Raw genomic sequence first — 7,941 nt, forward strand, 5'->3', positions numbered from 1 at the left:
TTCGGGTTCGATCCCCAGTAGGGGGCGTGCAGGAGGCAGCCAATCAATGATTCTCTCTCATCACTGATGTTTCTCTCTCTATGGTATTCTTCAGAAAGGAAAATGTTTCATATAAAAACATTCCACATTATTGATTGCAAGACAATTCATAGCTAAAAACTGAAAAGTCGGTGAAAACAAAAAATGAATAAAGAGATACATTTTCTTGCTTTCCCGAACCTTGAAGATAAATATAATATTTTGGTGTATTGTTCTATGAATTTTATCACTTGTAATATATTTATGTAGTGATCAAAATTGGGATATAGAATTATTCCATCACTTCAAAGTAATTCTTTCATGCTACCTTATAGTTATACCCTCCCCGAACTCTAACACCTGGCACCACTATAATTTTGCCATTTTAAAGATATTATATCTGTGAAATCATACCATATGTAACCTTTTGAGGTTGACTTTTCAATCAGCATAATGGTTTTGAGATCCATGAAAGTTGCAGTGTGTATCAAGTGTGTTCCTTTTTATTTCTGAGTAGTATCCCATGATATGGATGTACCACAGTTCATTCATTCACCCATTGGAAGATACCTGAGTAGTTTCAAGTTTTTAGCTACCACAAATAAAGCTGAAATGATCATTTACGTTCAGATTTTTGTGTGAACGTATGTTTTTATTTCTCTAGAGTAAATATCCAGAAATTGTATTACTGATTCTATGGTAAGGTTATACTTAACTTTATACCAAAAAATACTGCCAGAGTGGGCGGAGCCAAGAGGAAGATGGCAGCGCTCGTGGCTGCAGCCAAGCCTCTGGTTTCCCAGGGTCCTCGGCCCCCAGTGTGTCTGTTGGTGTTGGGAATGGCGGGGTCTGGGAAAAGCACCTTCGTACAGAGGCTCACAGGACATCTGCATAGCCAAGGCTCTCCGCCTTATGTGATCAATCTGGACCCAGCTGTGCATGAAGTTCCCTTTCCTGCCAATAATGGTATGTCTTGATTGACACACCTGGGCAGATTGAAGTGTTCACCTGGTCAGCTTCCAGGACAATTATCACAGAGGCCCTGGCATCCTCATTTCCAACGATTGTCATTTATGTAATGGACACATCAAGAAGTATCAGCCCAGTGACCTCCATGTCCAACATGCTCTATGCCTGCAGCATCTTGTACAAAACCAAGCTTCCTTTCATTGCGTTCATGAGTAAAACTGACATCATTGATCACAGCTTTGCAGAGGAATGGATGCAAGATTCTGAGGCTATCCAAGATGCCTTGAATCAAGAGTCTACATCTGTCAGTAACCCGACTCGTTCAATGAGCTTGGTGTTAGATGAATTTTACAGCTCCCTCAGGGTGGTAGGTGTGTGTGCTGTTCTGGGTACAGGCTTAGACGAACTCTTTGGGCAAGTCACCAGTGCTGTGGAAGAATGTGAAAGGGAGTAGCGTCCTGAATACGAACGTCTGAATAAATCACTGGCCCGTGCACAGAGCCAGCAGCAGAAGGAACAACTAGAATGCCTTCCGAAAGATATGGGCTTTGTTGCCTTGGACACAGGAACTGCTACAGACGGCTTATCTTCTGGGAGGGACCCTGCTGACTTGATCCTGACTCGGGGAACCTTGGATGGAGAGGATGAAGAAGCAGACAGTGACACTGATGATATTGACCACAGAGTTACGGATGAAAGCCTCGGAGAGCCAGCAGTCCAGAATGTTATGCAAGAATCAATGGCCCAGTACTGGAAGAGAAACAGATAGTTTCTAGAAGTCCAAAAGTTTGGAACTCTGTGAAGAAACTGTCCTTACCGCTGATTGGGGTTATTATAAAGAACAATTTTATACAGAATAGCAGAGTTTCTCTCATTAGGGAGACTTCCTGACTCCAGTGAAGCCAAGGATAGAAGAAATTTGGACCTGGCAGGTAGATGTTGATTCCCCGTGGCCTTTCCCTTGGATTTGGCAAGGAAGGATTTTCTGACTGTTCTTGGATGCTGGTATTCTGCCTGTAAACCTTCACGTCTTATCATTTGAATGCAAGTACGTTTGCTGCTAACGGATGGAATAGAGAACATATTGTTCACTTCAGATCTCTTATTGTTAGGCTGCATTTATAGCCTCTATTTCCCAAGCATCTTGCCCTTGACCCATGTGTTCCCCTCCTTTTAGCAGAATGAGAGATGAGAAACATGAGCTTGTACAGAGTGGCAGGGGAGTCTCCTTGGCAACCAGTCAATGTTGATATGAAATGCTTGGTAGCTCATTATAGGTTTGTTGAAGAAAGTGGACAAAACATATAATTAATAAGAATCCTGTTTTTGATGGTGAAAAAAAATTTAAAAATAAAAATAAACTGCCAAAGATTTTGGAGAAATGTACCAATTTTTATTCCTATCAGCAAAGTATGAGAGATATAGTTGGTCTGAATCTTGTCAGCACTTGGTATAATCAGTATTTTTTTTAGCCATTCTAATAGGTATATAGTGGAATCTAATTTACATTTTCCTAATAGCCCATGACGTTGAACTAAAATGATGTCTTATAGTTAGTGTTTTGCATTTTCACAAATACTTTTTAAGCATCTCAATTAATTCTCATAAGCATAGTGAGATGTACTTCAAGTGATAAAAGGCCAATATTATGTAAATCTGACAAAGACAGTGAAATGTAATTACACTACCGCAGAATCAAAACAATTTAAAACTCAAAAGGAATATGGTGGCACTTTAATCAAACTTTGCCATTTTACAGAGAGCTGAGTCCCAGAGAGGTAAAATAACTTCTCACACAGCTGGAATCATACCAAAGAGCACACTTCTGATGCTTGGACCTCGTCTACAATGTCCAATCGGGTAGGCAACAATTTATGCTTGAATCCTTCAAAGTGACTGGGAATTCACTCACTTTTTGCTCAGTTCTATTAGGTAGTGAGTGTTTCTTGACAGTGAACTGAAATGGCCTAAAAACAAGTCTGTATGTGTTTTGACATTGAACTGAAAGGCTTACAATAAGTCCTACCAATGGGTCTAGTTTGATGGCTCTGAGACTCTCCTGAGGAAGTGTGGCCCTTTTCCCACAGGGCGGTACTTTGGATGCTTGAAGACAGCCATCGCGCTCTCAAAAACATACACCAGGCTGAACATGCACATTTTCCTCCAACCCTTCCTTCCTGGAGTTTCTAAAGCCCAACGAAGACATGAACACAGAGTAGATGTTCCATTCATTTGTGACACCTAAGTGAGTGAATAAACTTAAAAATCGGTATTAGTTTGTTGAACTCTGCTTACATGGTTAGAATCCCAAAATGTTATGATTCTAAATATGATGATCTAGACTTTAGCCCAGACTGTGGTTCTACACTAAAAACCTCTGCAGAGGCTGCCTGCCATCCAGGAGTCAATCTATCATCCAGTCCCTTTTCTTCCCCACCTTGTAAGTATAGGATGAAAAATGTCAATGCCTGTTGGGTACAGATAAATTCTGTCTACTACATTTCAGTTACTTTTTTTAAAAAAATTCCCCCTTCCCTGAGCAAATGCATACTACACCAATGGGAGAAAATATCACTGTCAAAAAGCAAATCGTTGCCGGTTTTAGATTTCCACTTTTCACCCTGATTCACCCTGAAGACTGACACTTGCTCACTTTTGGTGTTTTAGCACCTATTCTGTTTCCCATCATTCCTTAAAGATGAAGACAATTGTTCTCAGGCCTCATTTGTACTCCCCACCTCCCACCCCCAAAGCCTTCAATTTAAGCCACTCCCATCAGATGATATAATCTAAATTAGAACTGTTAGGTTTCTTAGAATTTCTTCTCCTGTTTTGAAAGAGTATTGATTCTTTTTAAAAAAATATATATTTTATTGATTTTTTACAGAAAGGAAGGGAGTGAGTTCCTTTCTGTAAAAAAATCGATTTTTTTACAGATTTTTTTTTTGAGAGAGAAACATCGATCAGCTGCCTCCTGCACACCTCCTATTAGGGATGTGCCTGCAACCAAGGTACATGCTCTCGACCGGAATTGAACCAGGGACCCTTCAGTCTGCAAGACGACGCTCTATCCAATGAACCAAACCAGTTAGGGCAAGAGTATTGCTTCTTGTCAGTGTTTATACTACTCTTTTGAGTTGCTATTAAGTTGCTATTTATTGAGTCACTACTGTGAACCTGGCTCAGTGTTTTGAAATGTGTTACTTCCATACTTCCATTACTCAGAACAATCCTCTGAGAAAGATACAGTTATTTCCATTTTACAGATGAGAAGAAGAAGACCCAGGGTAATATAACTACTAAGTGTTGAAAAACAGAATGAAACCCAGGTCTGCCTGATCCCACAAAAACACGTAGTTCTTTCTACTATGTCACGTCATTTAAGTTTCCTTTGTAGAGAATGAAGCAATATAATATTTAGGGAGCTCTGCTTTCTGTCAGCTCTAACCTTATACTAGAAACTGCAAGAGGGCTTTTCCCTTCCTTGATCATCATCCAACTCTGAACAGAATTTTAAAAAGCCCGTTCTTTGTCCTGTCTTAGCATTTTTTTTTGCAAGTCTCACCTCATTTGGGGGCTTCAGATTTCTTGACACTATCCTTTAGGGCCCATGTTACCTTCTTATAATTATCCTTGGTATGTGGTTGTTTTCTCCCAAGGTTTCTGTCACTTCCAATTAACCAAGCAATTCCTCCTTGTTGGTCAGAATTAGGTTCCCCAGTTGCTCTGCTGGGACATCAAATCATGAGAAAGGCAAATAAAAAACTTGTCAGATATTTTTCCTTTAGCCCAATGAAACTTTTAAAAGGTGTTCAGCTATTTGAATTTTTTTTTATTGTTGCATTGCTATAGGTATTGACAAATAGTATACTGCAATGCACTGTGGTATCAATAATGAATTCTTTTATGAATAATTGCATGTGCAATGTAAATATTTGGAACCAAATAAAATGCTCTAAAGCAGCTTCCCATTATCTATCTGCATACCTCTTCATTCTTACACATTCCTGTTTCTCATCCCCCACTCGAATACACCACATGGATAAATATTTATTTCTAATAAACTAATTTATTTGTATACCTCACTTTGAGTGTAATTCCAAACCAGGAAGTGGGAGGGGTGGGGGTGGAGAATATAACCTCTATGAAGTAAAATATGTGTCAGAAAGTCTATGAATTAAGGTCATAAAAAAGGGTTGTGAATTTTAATTTTTGCTAACCTCGAAGTGAAATTTAATATTTCTTTCGATTGTGAACAAAAATAATAGACCACAGTGTTGTTAGAAGTACTGCTGACTTTTTCACCAATAAAAATCACAGATATTTTCCTGCCACATTACTATAGTTGTAGAAATCTCATGATGCAACTGATGTTTACCACTTAAAAACTATAAATATTATTAAATCCTCTGATATATTTTATTTGATACATAAAAAATAAAGAAGCATATGTATAACAACTTAAAAAGAAGAATATGTATAGCACACTTTTATAGAATATCTTGATTACTGTATTTTAGTATAATTGGTTTCATTTATAATCTTATGCATATTTCATGCATTTAAAACATGATAATAAAAAAGGGCTTTCTAGGCTTTATCAGACTGCCAAGGGGATCAATGCCATAAAAAAGATTAAGAATGTCTATTATGTACTTTGGAATTATGGTAAAGAACATGTAGACTGGTGTCACATTGCTTGAGTTCAAATTTTGCTCTGTCACTTACAGTATGACTTTGGCTAAATTACGGATACTTTTTTTGTGCCTCAGAATCTTCATGTGTAAAATGGAGATATACCTATCTAAAAATCTTGCTGTGAAGATGAAGTAATATTTGTAAAGGGCTTACCACAGTGCCAGACGCATAGTATGTTATCTATCTCCACATCCACCCAGATGAGGATTTCATTCAAATCCTATTTACATTTATCCTGTATACAGAGCAGATTTATTTTTTCACTGTGTTGTCACTAAAGTTTTAAATTATATTATTAAATATTGGCTAGTTTCAAGTTAATATTTGGAAAATGCCTGTGTGGTATAAGGAAGAACTGGACAATGAAAATCCATATGCCTTCTATCCAGATTAAAAAGGGGGAAAGTTACTTTAAAAAAGAATAAACATAAAACTTATTATCCAAACCGGTACACTTTTGATAGTGAAAGAATGCAATTACTATACCAGGAAACTAGGCAAACTGGAATTGTTCCAGTTAAAATAACATGTCTAATTATACTACTTTTACACCCCTTGTGGGCTTTTTCCTTATTTGATTCCCTTCCTTCTGCAGCTAGAGAAAATCACTAGTTTGATTCTGTGATTATCATTCCTTTGCTTTAATTTATAGATTTACTTATGTCCCCACCCTTAAGCAAGATATTTTTTTATCTTCAGCGCAGGTTCTTTTTTTAAAATATATTTTATTGATTTTTTACAGAGAGGAAGGGAGAGGGATAGAGAGCTAGAAACATCGAAGAGAGAGAAACATCGATCAGTTGCCTTCTGCACAGCCCCTACTGGGGATGTGCCTGCAACCAAGGTACATGCCCTTGACCTGAATCAAACCTGGAACCTTTCAGTCCACAGGCCGACGCTCTATCCACTGAGCCAAACCGGTTAGGACCATAGCAGGTTCTTTATAGAAGTGGAATCCTACTGTAATATTTTGTTAATTGCTTTGTTGTTTATCATTGTTAGATTCATCCATGTCCGTAGACTTGCAATTTTTTTCCACTGTTGTATTTGTTAGAAAGCAATAGGAAGTTAATAAAGTTTTTGATACTTAAAAGTGACATGGTGACATAACAAAAACCTACAATGTAAGAGTGGCTTTGGAAATGGCAGAGGGCAGAGGGAGAAGGATATGGAGGAAAGTGGTAAAGAGTTTGAGAGCCTTAAAGAAATTGCAGACACATGATAACATTGAAGAGGCTGCAGATGAGGTCTTAACAGATTAGAATAGTCTTACTGGAAATTGAGCGGGCATACAGTGTAGCAAATTTGTCACCTGCAATTATGTGCAAAGTAGAAAATATGCTTAACGAACTGGGTGATCTAGCTAAGGAGATTTCCAGCCAGAATGTTAAAGATGTCACCTGGTGTCTTCCTGTTTCTTATGGTAAATGATAAGGAGAGAGATAAGTTAAAGGATGGTCAAAAGGAGCCAGAACTTGTGATATTTGAAGATTTCCAGCCTCTCCAGGTGACAGATATAAAATTAGGAAACGGGTCAGAACAAAGAACAAATTCAGGGCACTAACAGGAAAATATGGACCTAAAAAGGTCCCTTTAGGTCCTAAAAAGATCTAATATGGTAACTCAGCATATTTTCAATTAGACATAAAGGGTGTGCCTCACAATTTTAATCAAATCATAGGACTTCTAAGAAGTTTAAGGGTGTGGTGCATGACAAGACCAAGGTAGAAAAGGGTTTATAGGGAAGACATTTATGAGTGTTGCTTTAATGATGTGAACTGAAATAAAATTCACAGGCGACCCACAAAGTTTATAAGAGACTTTTAAAACAGAATTATGTATAGTAGGCTGTTGGCCAGCCTGGACTGGGAAGGACAGAGAACCAAATGAAAACAGGCTTTGGACATCCAAGCTGCTGCAGGCAGAGAACGACACAGCTAAAAACATGGAGAAGCAAGGATGATTCAGTGGGTGGATCCAAAAGACTGGAAAGCAGAGTTAGGAGCCTTGGAGAATTACCCTTAAGCAAATACTGCATGTCTTTAGTTTATAGGTCCTCTTATGAAGAGGAATTCAATTCAAGGAGCTGAGCTTAAGGAAGTACACCTGAAAAGCTTCATCCATATCTGGATTCAATTTCAATTTCTAGACTTTTAGCTAATGTAATGGGATGACTGTTTTGGAGAAGGTTGGGAGAGAATAAGTGTGTTTTGCATATGAGAAGAATATGAATCTTTGAAGGCCAAATTGTAGTAG

At 38.1% G+C, this 7,941-nt stretch overlaps 1 pseudogene; it reads left to right on the forward strand.

Annotated features, from left to right (window-relative positions):
- The first annotated feature begins 779 nt into the window (after positions 1-779).
- LOC103305364 (GPN-loop GTPase 1-like) lies at positions 780-1,756 on the forward strand (annotated as a pseudogene).
- Positions 1,757-7,941: the final 6,185 nt, after the last annotated feature.

This window comes from Eptesicus fuscus, chromosome 4 (genome assembly GCF_027574615.1).
Source record: "Eptesicus fuscus isolate TK198812 chromosome 4, DD_ASM_mEF_20220401, whole genome shotgun sequence".
Taxonomy (NCBI): domain Eukaryota; kingdom Metazoa; phylum Chordata; class Mammalia; order Chiroptera; family Vespertilionidae; genus Eptesicus; species Eptesicus fuscus.